Source organism: Haliotis cracherodii, unplaced genomic scaffold (assembly GCF_022045235.1).
Source record: "Haliotis cracherodii isolate W230 unplaced genomic scaffold, xgHalCrac1.p SCAF_15, whole genome shotgun sequence".
NCBI lineage: Eukaryota > Metazoa > Mollusca > Gastropoda > Lepetellida > Haliotidae > Haliotis > Haliotis cracherodii.
Window position 1 is genome coordinate 9108868 of NW_027266270.1, and position 16102 is coordinate 9124969.

Below are 16102 nucleotides of genomic sequence, written 5' to 3' on the forward strand. Positions count from 1 at the left end.
CATAACCCCAAACATATTCTCGGTGATCTGCATAAAGATTACACGTTGTTAAGAAATGAACCCCGTCTTCGATACTGTTTGTATTACCATTATGTAAGGGAATTTTTGGTTTCAAGAAACGACCAAGTTCAATTTCTAGAGGGAGGGTACCACATCTAAATTTAGCAAATATACTACGATGTTCTCTGTTGGCTAAATTAATGACATATTTGGAGGAATTTAAAGACGTTTTAAACACATTGATTCAACTCCCTAAACTACCTCTCACTGTCCCCCTCCGCTTGTCGCTGCCCCCCTCCGTCTCGCACTGTCCCTCATTGACCCCTCCCCACCCCCTCCTCCCCATCTCACTGTCCCCGTTAGTGCTCCACCCCATCCCCTCCTCCCCATCCCACTGTCCCCGTTACTGCTCCACCCCACCTCCTCCTCCCCATCTCACTGTCCCCGTTACTGCTCCACCCCACCCCCTCCTCCCCATCTCACTGTCTCCGTTACTGCTCCACCCCACCCCTCATGATCAGTAATTATTCCACAGTAGATATGTTACAGTTATGTGTACAATCAGTCAATGTGTAAAATGTGTTTCACTTGGGCAATTTAATTTATGCCTAAATATTTCAGTCATATTACAAATTGACTTAAAATCGGTCACGAGCGACGGGATTCGTTATCATAATGAAAAAATGAACATATTTCCTCAGATATTTAGTACTAATTCCATTTATTTTAAACATTGACTGATTTTACACATTGACTGTAACGTGTGAGTGTTTATCAGGTAAGATTCCTGGAGAAGAACCTAAAGTATTAGAGTCTTACATGTTTTTATCCACGGATTTGAAAAGGCATTTCTCATGACTGAATTTACTGCTGATACGTGAAAGCGAAGCGTATTACTGTTTTTAAAACAATGAAAATAAACTGAACTCTACATGACGGTGTGTATTCAGAAATCAGACAGGTAGACCATAGTCCCATACAAATAACAACAATGCCCCCTCAACACTTTCAAACAGCTCGACCAAATTCGTCTCATACTCGAAATGATGTAGTAGTAGTAAAATATTTATTAATGTGTCACACGCACAATATGTACTATATAAATTTGATGCACATAAGACAAAGGGTGTGTGGAGTGCGCCCAGCCAGACATTGGCTTATGAGACGCTAAATACATTATAAACAATATATATATATATATTGTAATAATTAAATAAGTGTAGTAAGATTGAACAAAGTTTTAATAGGCTAGCGCCTTCAACTCGTACCACGTACGAGTCTCATCAGGCCACACACACACACACACACACACACACACACACACACACACACACATACATATAATGCGAGAGGTGGGAAATTAAGCTACGAATTCAGAAGACTCATCGGAAACAATAGAAACTCCTCGTTTCAACAACGAAAGAAAAAAATGTAGTATATAGAAAGAGAGGTAATTTGATAATCATGGCAACAAAAGTTGTCTCTTAAACATTTTTTTTTGTAAAACGTTTGATTTCATTAAGTAAATAAATTTGATTATGACCATGCATGTTGTCACCATGCTGCCTACGTTATCAGTCGGAGTAAACAAACATAGGTGTTACGGCATATGCAGGTTCATCAAGTGAGTGTTAAAGAGTTAAACTGTAAGTAGGCCGTGTGTATAAAGTGTGTAGAATAAAGAAAGAACGGGCCAGTGTTTGTTGTGATGTAAGTGTCATGCCGGCTTGTGAATGACGAACATTAAAATGAAATTTTCAGACGTCCGTCAAGTTGTGTCAAATCCAACATGGTGTACTCCCAAGTCACCGACAGCTCTGTGTCGGTAGTGCTACGTGTCAGATTATTTATATGACATTTGTTAAATTCAAGATTGTGGCATATTTTCATGAAATAAGTAATTTGTAGACCGTAGTTTTAAAAAGAACACTAGCCATTTTTTATGTTTGAAGCCCGACTCGTGGTAAATGCTACCCACGGGCCCTGTCCTAGCGAACTAGGCGTTACGACTACCGTAAGTCCATATCATATAGTATGTATGTTACGACAATCGCAGCGCTACAGATCGCTGTGTGGAACGGGCGTCTTTTTCGAATTTTGGCCATAGGGCGTTCCCTTGGGAACAACGATCTGACACCAACCCACCAATATGATAGGGAGGTGTGTGTGTGTGCGTGCGTGCGTGTCTGGGAGGGTTGGTTGGGGAGCCACGTCACGCCGAAGGCGTAAAACCACACTCACTCACATAAATGTGGAATAGCCAACTGTAAACTGTACATCGGGATCAGATATGGAAGAGCCATTGAAATCACAAATACATATCACTGATGTCATCGTAAGGGGATTTTACCTCCTTTTCAAATGGCTATTGACGTACGTTTACTTTATGACAATTGCCCCCAAACTATTTACAACACGATAGAACTGTTCAAATGGCTTTCTATTTGTTACCATGTATATCGACCTATCGATACACAACCCGCCTGGTACTGACGATGATTGACTTCTGGCTTTGATAATGTTTTCATATAGATTTATTGTTGTTACATCGACAAGTGAGCGCGTTATTTGGGAGAAACGCCGTCAGATCAATATTTCAGCCGTTGTGAGTCGATCAGTTTTACCAAGGTATGGTGCTGACATGTGGAGCTTCTTAATCGGGAGGTTAGTGGGCTCTAACCCACAATAGATCTATTCTGACAATTAAACACTGCGATTTGTTTCGCCACTGACCAGTGTACCATACCTGAACCGCAGTTTGTACCCAAATTTGATAACAACGTGAACATACTTGTGATATTTGTACTGTCAATCAATCAACCAACCAACCAACCCATCAACCAACCAACCAACCAACCAAATCAACTTTATTCAGTACAAAGCCTTCGCGACAATTATTATTTAGAAAGATATTTATACCCAACTCTTAGGAATAATCAAATACGTTCGATATATCCGAAGTTCTGTATTCACGCAAGCAATAATACTCAATCATTCGTGTCTGATTATATTCACCATACCCAACTTTGTTATCCGAGTTGACTAGTGTATCCACAAACCACGTTTCCCGTCTGCATACCAGTTAAAGCTGGTTACCGTTCAATGTTGTCAACGTGACCGACTTCAGGTCACCACGTATTGACAATTCAGGCCCATGTTAGAGAATGGGGCCATCATAATGATCACATGAAACCCAGTATATCATCAGATCCGGGTACAGGTTCTCAGATCGTGCTAAAACCTATGGACAGTATAGTAACGTCGTGACTTGCAGATCATACGCGTACACGATAACAAAAGCAATTTCGACATACCTGTTTGTTTTGCTTTAGCATGTCATATACAATGCAAATCCTTCGTGTGGTTCAGAATTTATCGCGATTGGGAGTAATTAATACATTCAAACTTGCCGATCGAGACTGCCATTTGTATTTGTTACGTATAAAAACGTGTTCCCTTGACAGTGAGATATTATATTTGCTGTAGGTTCAAGAGGGATTTTTTCGTAGAGAATGTTGAATCGTTGGGCTTTGCCATTGCCAATAATCCAGCTAAATGACGGCGACCTGTAAATAATTGGGCCTAGTCCAGACAACCCATTCATTGTTATTGTAATACATGTACTTTTACGTGTAAACATTTACAATATGTACGTACAGGTTTACATAAATATTTATGAGCATAAAGTTAAAAGTTCAAGTTACAAATCATTAAAGGAAAACCTTATTGGCCAGCATAAATGTCATACAGTTCATTTTAGGTGTATACGTTTACAAAATGTACATACGGATTTACGTAATTAATAATCATAAAGACATATAAAGCTTAAGTTGAAAGCTATGTGCAAAGACCAACGCCGTGCGGGTACGTTGACACGCTATGAACCGAGTCACCGAGCCTGACCACCCCATTCATTAAGTCTCCCCTGACGACCGGCTTATGTTGCTAGGGACTGCAGCTTCTATTGCCAACAGAGCACTTTGCCTTCAGTGTTGTCAAAACAACTCCATGGCTCAGGACACACCATATCAAACCCTTCATCCATGTACCGCAAAGAACTTATCCATGCAATGCCATTGGCAACAAACAATGAATACTTTTATACTTGAAGCTTATTGTTTATATATTAACATTATAGTGAGTGAGTTATTATTTAACGTCACATGGGCAATATTTCAGCCATATCGTGACGAGTATTAACATTATAAAGGATGACAATAGATATTTGACACTTCTCAAACTCAAAGCATTTGCTTGACTATTTACAAAACAATTCCATGTTCAATTCTGCCAAAATATTTGTACACCACTATCCCACATGACAAGCTTAAGGAAATAATTGATTCTTTGATCCATGGGGTACGTGTGGCCCAGTCGTCTAAGGCGCCGCGATTCGCTGTGCAGAGTTGCGTCCCTTGAGCACGCCAGAAACCTATGATTGTGGGTTTGAATCCCGGTTCGCCCCAATTATGTTTCTAGGTTTGTCAGCACCATACCCGTGCTCGTGGGTTTCACCGAAGTGGTAAACGTCTGAGACCTGCATCACGTCGGGCTTTCCTCCCACATTAAGCTGACATGTCGTGATATAACTGGAATAATGTTAAAAGCGGCGTCAAACTCAACTCACTCACTCACTTATCCGTTGATCCATGGTTTCAATACGTGGTGATCACAGATACAGTTACATATCTATCTTCAGAGGTTCAGTACAATTTGTCATAAATGAAAGCAAATGTCATCTGAAGTTCACTGAGAAAACACTATGTGAAATGTTGGACTTCCTCATTGATAACATCTATATATTAAACATTTGGGGAAAGACCATTTCTACCCTAATTTATCGTCTCTTGCGACTAACAGTAGGGTGCTGGGGACACCTACCCTGGGTGCCAATGGGGTTTATACAGAGTCAGTAGATTAGGTTCTTGGAACAAAGTTTCCGTTATATCACGCTGTAGGTTGTTGATGTGTAGTATGTCGGTGAGACCCAGAAGCAGGCTATGAGGACCAATACCAATGATTTTAAGAGGCTAATCTGGGATTCGAACCCCCGATCACCGGTTTGTGACTAAGGATTACAAGAAATCTGGACTTTTATTCCTCGGTATTATCTAATTCAAAATCGCAGTTACACAAACATGACAGGCGAGGCTCATTGTCATATACAATATAATTCCTGGTAAAATGAAAGCGACCAGGATGTTTCGTGATCTTCTGTGTGCAATATCTATGTTACAAATGCAGTTCATTCTCGCCGGTACTTGTGAACACTATAGCGTCCGGCTCCTTCACACAGAAATAAGGTTTGATGTTTGTATTCCCCACCTTGAAAATTAAATGTAAAGGTACACAATTGGGTGTAATAAATGTGATTTCTATGGAACCATTTGAATTTTTAGCTACATAACCAGTTGAGTTATGAAATGTGAGGTGAGGTGAAATGGGGTTTAACGTCGCGTCCAAGATTATTGCACTTATATAGCGACGTGCATGTACGTGTGTGTGTTCGTGTGGCTGCTTGTACTAGTCCGGACTGATGCCGATTTATAGTGCTAGCTCACTGAGATACCATGCCGCAGTTTAACATGAATACCCCACTCAGACACAGTATACTGACTCCGAGCCGACCAGTCCTTGTTTTAGCCCCTTAATGCCGAGCGCCAGACAGGGTAACAACAAATACCATCTTTTAACGTCTTTTGGTATGACGCGGTCGGGGATCGAATCCCGGCTTTTACGCTCCCCTGGCGGACGCTCTACCACTAGACCACGGAGGCGGTCGAGTTATGAAATGAAAATGTGCAACGAACTATCACTGATTATGACATGCTGGAAGTAGTTCTGTGGTGGGTAAAGATGGTTTTATAACTGTTCCCCGCAGTTATATACCTCATGTACATGTTTACTCACGAACATATGTTATGAAATCGAAAATAGGTCAATACGTATACAAGGTCACAGTGAGTAAACATCTAAAAATAAAATATCGTCATTGACTAACAGAACGTGAGAAACTCACAATGTCACAAAGCATTTCATTTTTGCGATATGGAAATCTTGAACAATGACGCTGCACTTATACAACCAGGTCTGTTTTGTTGAGCGGACGTGAACCGTAAACCAAAGTTCAACGATGAAAGACGAAGCTACGAGGGGGGAGGGGAGGGAGGGGGGGAGGGGGGGGGGGGGGGGGGGGGGGGGCAATTAAGACGGGGGACCCTTGTATAACAATCCCACAGCTTATATAAACTTCATTCAATTATCAAATTAAAAAAACATTTTATTGAAAGAAAATGATTAATTTTGTAGAATAAATTAAGATTGTTTTAACTAAATGAAACATGTACCAAACTTATTTTAACACGCGAATTATTTTGAGACCAAATACAAACCGAAACATTATGTTCAGCTGGTTTGCCCTGCTTAAATATTTTCTAAATAACAAATAACCATATATAGATTATAATTATAATATATTTGCATTATCAGAAACCAACCAGTACTTTCATTTAGGTTTGGGAAATACTTTTGTTGTGGCGTTACTCTGACGATAAAGAGTGAGTGAGTGAGATTGGTTTTACGCCGCTCTTAGCAATATTCCAGCAACGCATTGTACCCATGTCGGGATTCGAACCCGGGTCTTCGGCGTGACGACCGAACGCCTTAACCACTGGGCTACCCGACCCCCTCCTGACGATGAAGAGACCAGAGACCACGCCCCTATGTTTTGAAGAGTATAGTCTTAATTGTACACTCCAGACATATCCCCAGTAGAACACCTCTGGGATGTCACGGATCGTCATGTTCGACAGCGACCACATGCTTCAGCCAACCGACTGATCCAGGCTCTCCAAGCAAAATGGCGACGTTACCCAAGTGGTGACGTATCCCACGTGACGTCATCAGACAACAATGACTTTTCCTGGACGCTGTGTTTTTGCGTGTCTTGTAACAGGGTGTAGTCATACACTCCATGCCACCCCACTTCAATTCCGGCAACTGTCTGATGCTGTATGACTGTCGTTTTAAATGTTGATTTCCTTGAGATTTTGATCTTTTCAACACATTGTCCTTCATGGATCTATCTTTTGTGATTTAAAACTATAGTAAAGTTTCTTTTGGCAGTCACTTTATATCCACTTCCTAAAATAAGTTGAGTCAGTTTTTCGATGCTTGTTACCTGACACAATACACTTGAATGAATGGTTGTTGCACCTTTGTTGATAAATTTGACATAAACGTCGATGGTTAATGCATCGTCCCTGTTCAAACTAATTACGCACAAACACACGCAGTGGTGTAACTTTGACCGAGCTGGGATCGTCATAGAGAAGAAGAAGAAAATTATTTTATTTACGTGTCACACACTGTACAACAATGACAATAAAAACACAGTGTGTACAGTGTCCGGCCATTATGGCCTACGAGACACACAAGACGTCACATACATATGAGTAAAAATGAGAAATATCACAGAACATACATATACATAAAAATGAGTTATCACCAGTTATCAGAACATTCTGATACTTAGAAATAAAATACATTGAACTAAGTTGGTAGAGACGAAAGACACAGTTGTCTTCGCTGATACATGTGATGAAGAAGCGCGGCTAGGGGTCTAACCACCCTATTGTTCCGCATAAAGAACACGGTCTGATCGGCAGCGGACATCTGGACAGTGGAAAAGTGTAGCAAGACAATGGTGTCGCCTTAAAAATATGTCTAGTAGGTTAAACAAACGTGTGTTTAACTGGGCTGATAGATACGCTGTAAATGGTTGTAAAAATTGGAATGGTAGGGTAAGAAAGAAGTTTAATAATATGGATTTAGGACATCTATTAAACGCTACAGGTTTTATTGATAAATTTTCTGTTTGTACACAGGTGGAACAATGGTGTAAAAATGAATATGTTACCCGTTGGAGCGATATGTTAAGAAAGGAAGAGGGGCGAAATGGGCTTAATAAATTGAGAATGTATCGATGTTACAAACAAGTATATGGGACAGAATACTATGTTTCAAATAAGATGCCCAGAAACTATAGATCGGCACTTGCCAAGTTTAGATGTGGTGTGGCTCCTATTCGAGTGGAAACCGGTCGATACGAAGGTGTACCTGTCAATAATAGAAGATGTTTTCACTGTAATGACAGCGTAGAAGACGAGGTCCATGTTTTGTTTCACTGCGCATTATATGATGATATCAGGGCAACTCTTTTTAATGAATGTATTGCTAAATCTTATAATGTTTTAGATATGCCTGATGTCGACAAATTTTGTTTTATTTACAGTGACTCCAGTGTGTGTTTTATACTTGCCAAAGTCTGCTTTTTAATTCTTAATCGTAGAAAACATCTGGGGCGGGTGAATCTTCCCAATTCTATTTCTCATGGCAGTGAGCCGCAGCGAAACTTACTTAATATACTGCGCTGACATCTGTTCATCAATAAACTGACATAGGGTTCTACTGATAAAGAATCTTTAAACAATCTGTATGTACGTAACTTATTACCATTTACCTGGCCCGTATCGATCCAGAGCCCATGTAACCACCAGAATGGTCTAAGGATAACAGACATACTTTAGACAAGTTAAACTCTTCAGTAGAAATATTATTTAGATCATAAATTGGTAAATGGAAACTGACAAAGTAGTATTATTCCAGGATCTACGGAATTTTACAGACCATCTGCAAATAACACTCAGCATTCGGGATTGATCTGCAGCATGCAAACTGCGCCAGAACCGAAGAATTTCAATTTTTTGTTTTGTAAATGAGGCTGTCCAGCCCATTTCACCACGGACAGCCAAATTTAGAGTCTTTCTACCAACTGCTAAGAAAAATCCACACGCTCGGTTTTGGACAGCATTTATACAGCTAAATTCCTTAGTTCCCCCAAATCATAGAAACTCGTAATTAGGTCACTCGACTTGATCATGCAGGAAATATTCAAGTGGTTCCATGTATACGATTCACCAAGACAAGTTAATATGGACTAAACACGCAATATATTTTGCATATTATCGAATATTTAATGTATCAACAATATTAATCATACATGATACATACATACACAAACTAAACCTGTATCGACTGTTCAAAACGGGACGAAAATACGTGTAATATGTGAGGTGAGGTGAATTGGGGTTTAACGTCGCGTCCACGATTATTGCACTTATGTAGCGATGTGCATGCACGCGTGTGTGTGTGGCTGCTTGTACTAGTCCGGACTGATGCCGATTTATTAGTGCTAGCTCACTGAGATACCATGCCGCAGTTTAATATTAATACCCCACTCAGACACAGTATACTAACTCCGAGCTGACCAGTAGCAGACAGGGTAACAACAAGTACCATCTGTTAACGCCTATTGGTATGACGCAGCCGGGGATCGAACCCCGGATTTTCCGCTCTCCGTCCGGACGCTCTACCACTTGTACAGGCGGTCTGCAATATGTTAAGTTGTTAACTATGCCCCGATTTATATAGTTCGTGTATATGTCAACGCGGAGATGCGATCCTCCATTTTTAAGACACATGACATGTCAACCCAATATGTGTTTTGTGTTCACTTCGTGACTGGAGAATGATTAAAGTGTGCGCCCGCCCCCACCCTTTTAAACAAATAAATCCGGCTTCAGTCTTTGGACCGTGCAAGGCGAAAATTAAGAAACGGTCGGGAATATCCACGTGTGTCTGTTAACCTTCACAGTTCAATCGGACATATGCCTGGCCATGTTATCAGGTCGTAAATATGTCAATACAAGGTCACAGATGACTAAACGTCTAAAAATAGTTTCATTGACTCACCGAACGTGAGAAACAAACAATGCTACCGGTGCGGAGAAGCGTTTCATCTTCTGTGGTTGGGAAATCGTGAACAATAACGCTGCATTTATGCAACTAGGTCTGTTTTGTTGAGCGGACGTGAACCGTAAACCAAAGTTCAAAGATGAAAGACAAAGCTATGAGGGGCCAATGGACTGCAAAACAGCCACCTGCAAGGAGTGCAGGCCCAAATATGGAAGACGAGGGATCATTAACAACACGATTTGAACATACCCAAAGCGTTACCCAGACTGAAATACGATTGACCTTTGTCCAAAACCCTTGTATAACAACCCCACAGCTTATATAAACTTCATTCAAGTACACAAATTCTTTTTCAAATAATATTGAAAGAAAATGATTTGTAGAAAACTAAAAATTGTTTTAACTAAATGAAAAATGTACTTTAACACGCGAATGACAAAATACAAACTGGAACGTTATATTCAGCTTGTTTACTCTGCTTATATATTTACTGAATAAAACAACTTTTAGATAAAACCGTATAGAGATTATAATTATAATAAAAGAGCACTATCAGAAACTTAACTAAACAGTTTTGTTTGTTTGTTTGTTGTTTAACGCCGCATTCAGCAATATTCCAGCTGTATGACGGCAGTCGGTAAATAATCAGTTATTGACCAGACAATCCTGTGATTGACATCATGAGCATCGATCCACGGAATTGGGAAACGATAACATGCATCAAACAATTCATCGAGCCTGACCACCCGATCTCGTTAGTCGCCTTTCACGACAAGCATAGTCGCCTGTTACGGCAAGCTAGGGTTGTTGAAGACCTATTCTAACTAAGATTAACAATCAGTGAGTTGACGTTATGACCTTTCGCACAGTCCATGGTGACCATGACGTTACTCGGAATAAATTGACGTACTGGGTGACGGAAAAACATGTTTATGACAATAGCCTGAGGAACTGGAAGAAAACTCATATCCCCGGACGAAAACGTAAATAAAGTTTTCCTATGTTCCTTAGGAACAAAAAAAACATGTTACTAAGTTTGAAAAGTACATGTTAGTAAGTTTGAAAATATTGTCATAAACACTGCTACATCCCTCCAAACTCAGGTTGTCACTCACTCACTCACTTGGTTAGAAAAATAACACATGTGGATTAACAACATTGGAGACACCAGGTTAGACATGATTCGAAAATGATTTTGTGTTTGACAAATCCATGATCCTGTTTCTCACAAATAAAATCATCGATCACGATCCAGAGGTGGCCGGTTTGTTGCCAGCATAATAATCTATGGTCCATTACGTCACGACTCAAGCAGTCGTATTATCATAAATAGTCACGATAAGTGCACAAGCACGGATTTCACGTTTCCTTGAAGGCACATTATGTTTAATTATGCGTATCGGGTTTTAGTAGCTTCACAGAACTTTTCGATACCGACTACGTCGCGACAAATGACTCATTGCTGAATTTACAAAGTACCATCATACTGACTGAAAAAAACTACAAATTGTGTTTGATAGGCACGGAATCGAACTCTAATTGTTGTTCGAATAGTTCGAAGCTCATCGTTCGACTTACGCGACATTGCAATGAACCAGTTTTAACGTTCTGACCATACACTGATTAGAATATTTTTGACTAAAGGAGATGTGTATGCCCGTCCTTATGGTTTGAAGAGTATAGTCTTAAGTGTATTTTCCGTTTTTTTTTCCATTGAAAATGTAATTATCATGTCACCACAGGAAACACTGAGTAGGGTTTTGCACTGCATTTTTCCAGGCTATTATGGCCGAGGACACCAAAAATGGGGTTCGTACATTGAACCCATATGTGGAATCGAATCCGGATCTTCGACGTGACAGGCAAACGCTTCAACCAATATGGCTACCCTGACGCAGTGTCTAACCATAGAGACAGAGACAGAGAGAGTGTGTGTGTGTGTGCGTGTGTGTGTGTGTGTGTGTGTGAGAGAGAGAGAGAGAGAGAGAGAGAGAGAGAGAGAGAGAGAGAGAGAGATTACTGACGGTAATAATATTTCTAGAATGATCGTAGTATTAAAAACTGACAATCGGTATTGGGTGAAAAGGTAAGATAATCGATGTGAAAATTGTGAGAATATCCAGGAATTTCCACACTGAACACCTTTTCCATATGATGGACATGTCCGACATTGCCGAACTCGGATTGTATTCAGGAAGTCATCATTATTTAAATACGGGTAAATATTATTAAAGTTTGAACATTAACATCCTGCTGCGCCCATCATGGTTTATTCTCCCTGCAGTATTTTATTCATTTTATTTCTTACATAATAGAGGGGCACGGTAGGTGCGTGTCTTAGGAAGGCCAGGGTTCAATGATAGTGGCTTCGAATCCCAGAACAAACCTGATTATAACCCTCGGTTTGTCTTCCAAAACGTGTATCACGCCCATTTTTTTATTTGATAATTGTAATGATGTTCAACGCGGCGTTAAGCTCAATTCCTCCCTCTGTTTGTTAGCGTGGCTAGGACGTAGAGCAAAACTGATTGTACTGTTTCTCATATGTACAATTTCAAGAAATTGTAATGTGTTCTATCTTGTCATGTGAATCACTATTTTGTTAAAATTGAAACGTTCACAAGTCTATAGGCCCTACCCTTTCAATAAGCTTAGACAAATCAATTGAGACTCGTATAATAATGTATCTTCAAACTATAGGTAATTATGAACATGGAAATATGACAGAAATGTTATCAAATGTTTTAATAATATAGTTCGTCATACATGTAAATACATGTGCCAGTGGATAAGTATATGATATATCATAGATAGATATCTTTCTCACAGTTCACAGTACTCGTCACTCATCATTGGCCGACCCCTGAATCATCGACAACACGGTCACAACCATCGCTTCATGAAACACAGACTGTTTTCATATTCAGAGATCCGGGTACACAGTAATGTATTCGTCATATCGTGTTATAAAGCTACATACATTGCTGCCATGATCGGTATGTTTCAACCACAAGATTAAATATCCTTATTCATGAAATCGTTAAAAAATTGCTATTTTGTTACATTAATATGTGAGGTTAATATACCGTAACAATTCCCTTCTTATTTCCAAATCATCAAGAATAAAAATGTATTATAATATCGTATTTTCAAAGAATATTGTATACTGGATCACGTGTTCTATTGTATTCATTAACAAGTATGCCTATATATATCACGCTGATGACACACAACTGCTGTGACGTGATTGTATAAGGCATGTTTGAGCGTGACTTTACAAAACGACACGAAGATTCTCATCGGAACAAAAAGTCTGTACGCAGATCCTGTATTAAATTCTCAAACTGTTGCTGGCCAATTCGTGTAATGTGCACCAGACTACACAAAGTACGAGTTCGAATCCAATATTTGACCTGCTTATGATTCGTGGTGTATCACTACCACACCACTGGTCAAATGTATACCTGGGCAATGGGATAGCCACGTAGTTAGAGCATTCGCTCTCGACGCCGAAAATCCAGATGCCATTCCCCACATGGGTGCAATATGTTAAGCCCATTTCCCTCGCCTTGATATTGCTGAAGAACTGCTAAAAGTGGCGCAGAATCCTACTCACTCACTCAAATGTGTAACTAAAGTCGTTATTATAAACGTAACAGTGAGTGAGTGAGTTTGGTTTAACGCCGCTGTTAACAGAAGTGCAGTCATGTCGCGGCGTGCCAGCTTAATGTGGGAGGAAAGCCCGAAATGATGCAGGTCTCAGACGTTTACCACTTCGGTGAAACCCACGAACACGGGTATGGTGCTGACAAACCTAGAAACATAATCGGGGCCAACCGGAATTCGAACCCACAATCATAGGTTTCTGGCATGCCCAAGGGACGCAACTCTGTACAGCGAATCGCGGCGCCTTAGACGACTGGGCCGTTCGTACCCCTATATATAAACATGAAATATTGTTCACAGCGACGTTAAAACACACTCCTCCACTCATGATAATAGTACTAATGCCTTAACGTCTGAAACATATGCACAGTCACATAAGTTGGCTGAGTCAGTTTTTCAAAATTGCCAATACGTGTTACCAGACACAATACACATAACTAAACGGTTTTTGCGCCTTTGAGGATGTATTCAATAATTATGACCTAAACGTCATTAGCTGATGTCTCATCCCTGTTCATCCAAATTACGCACAAACACAAACGTAGTTGTGTAACTTTGACCTAGCTGGGATCGTCATAGAAACTCGTAATTAGGTCACATGACTTGACCATTCAGGAAATGTACAAGTGGTTGCATGTATACGATTGACCCAGATATTATCCATAACAAGTTTATGGTAAACGCAATAACGTATGATGTCAATTTAGAGAGAACGTGTCGTATGCACATGGCGGGGTGGCATGACAGACAACAGGCTTGCTTTATGACCACGTTTCAAGGTGTGAGTGTGATGTGGGTGGGAACCTGATCGGAATAATAGGAAACAACATATGCTTATGAAAAAGAACAAAATATTTGTAACCAGAAATGTACACAGCATTTCATTTTTTGAAATTTATATTTAGAGTAGGAATCAGAAAACAGCATAAACAAAGATAGGAAAGTACGACAACCTTGTCCCACTCCAGTGTCATCGGGGTGGTGGGTCAGCTCTGTGGGTAGTGCGTTTGCTCGTCACGCCGAAGACCCGAGATCGAATCCCGACATGGGTACAATGCGTTGCTGGAATATTGCTAAAAGCGGCGTAAAACCAATCTCACTCACTCACTCTTTATCGGCAGAGTGACGCCACAACAAAAGTATTTCCCAAACCTAAATGAAAGTACTGGTTGGTTTCTGATAATGCAAATATATTATAATTATAATCTATATATGGTTATTTGTTATTTAGAAAATATTTAAGCAGGGCAAACCAGCTGAACATAATGTTTCGGTTTGTATTTGGTCGCAAAATAATTCGCGTGTTAAAATCAGTTTGGTACATGTTTCATTTAGTTAAAACAATCTTAATTTAACGACAGCCTTGTCCTACTCCAGTGTCATCGGGGTGGTGGGTCAGCTCTGTGGGTAGTGCGTTTGCTTGTCACGCCGAAGACCCGAGATCGATTCCCGACATATGAGTACAATGTGTAAAGCCAATTTCTGGTGTCGCCAGCCGTAATATTGCTGACATTGCTAAAATCAGCGAAAAATCATACTCACTCACTCCAATTTTATCGTCCGTACATACTCTATTAAGACAAGTTATACCACATGGGCTTTGGAAGTTTAGTTTAATTCAAAGCACTCTGTGAACTGTTTCCCCCAAACAGAAAAGAGCTTTAACGATAGAAGTGTTTTTTTCCAAGATCTAGCTATTGAGCATTTCAATAACACAACACTATTAGTGTGTTAATGTTGTGTCGTCACATTCGAACAGGAGGTGAGTGATAATACGTTTAGAAGACCGTGAAGTACTGGAGATCATATCGACCTAGTCAGTATCACGACATATGCTTGTGTCAATACAGTCAATCTATACGAAGAGTGATTGGGAATCTACTTCAATATGATCTGTGTTAATCTGGGCGGTAGCCTGTCGAGTCGTTCGCTTAACGTTTTTCTAAGACTAAATAGTAGGAGTAATATCGTTTAAGTGTAAACGTTTCTATCAGTATAAAAGACTTCATTTCTCGAAAACCAGTGGTACAGAGAACATACCATGAACAAAACAAACATAACGTAACAATAAAACTAGATGACATGATATTATATCACATAATAATTAGCTTTTTGGTGGTACTTAGAAAAGTTAGAACTTAGTAAATACATAATAAAAACTATAAGTCTATAAAAAAAAACCAATTAAAAAACATCTTGCACCAGTGTATTTTTGTAGCAGACAATTTCAATATTTTTTTCAACAAGCATGGTCTTCATATATTTCTGGAAAAAAATTCTTTTTTTTTCAGATAAATTCCCATCAACTCACCAGCAACGGTATCATATTTCATTACAACCTGTCTCATGAAAAGGAAGCTTTATTCGCGTATTGATGAAAATCTTAAAAATATCGAAATTAATTTTAGAAGTAAAACACTGACACTTTCACTATCTATAAACTATACGCAATAAATTCAACATGAAACAGAGCGTGTGTCCCCCGCGAATTGATGACAGGCCGAAAACGGCGAGCACAAGCCTATTTTCTGTTACTCTATTGACTCACTTTAGATGAAAAAACTAGCTTTTGGGGTCAGAAAACTGGCTATAGTTATTCTCGAAACTAGATTTGTAGCAT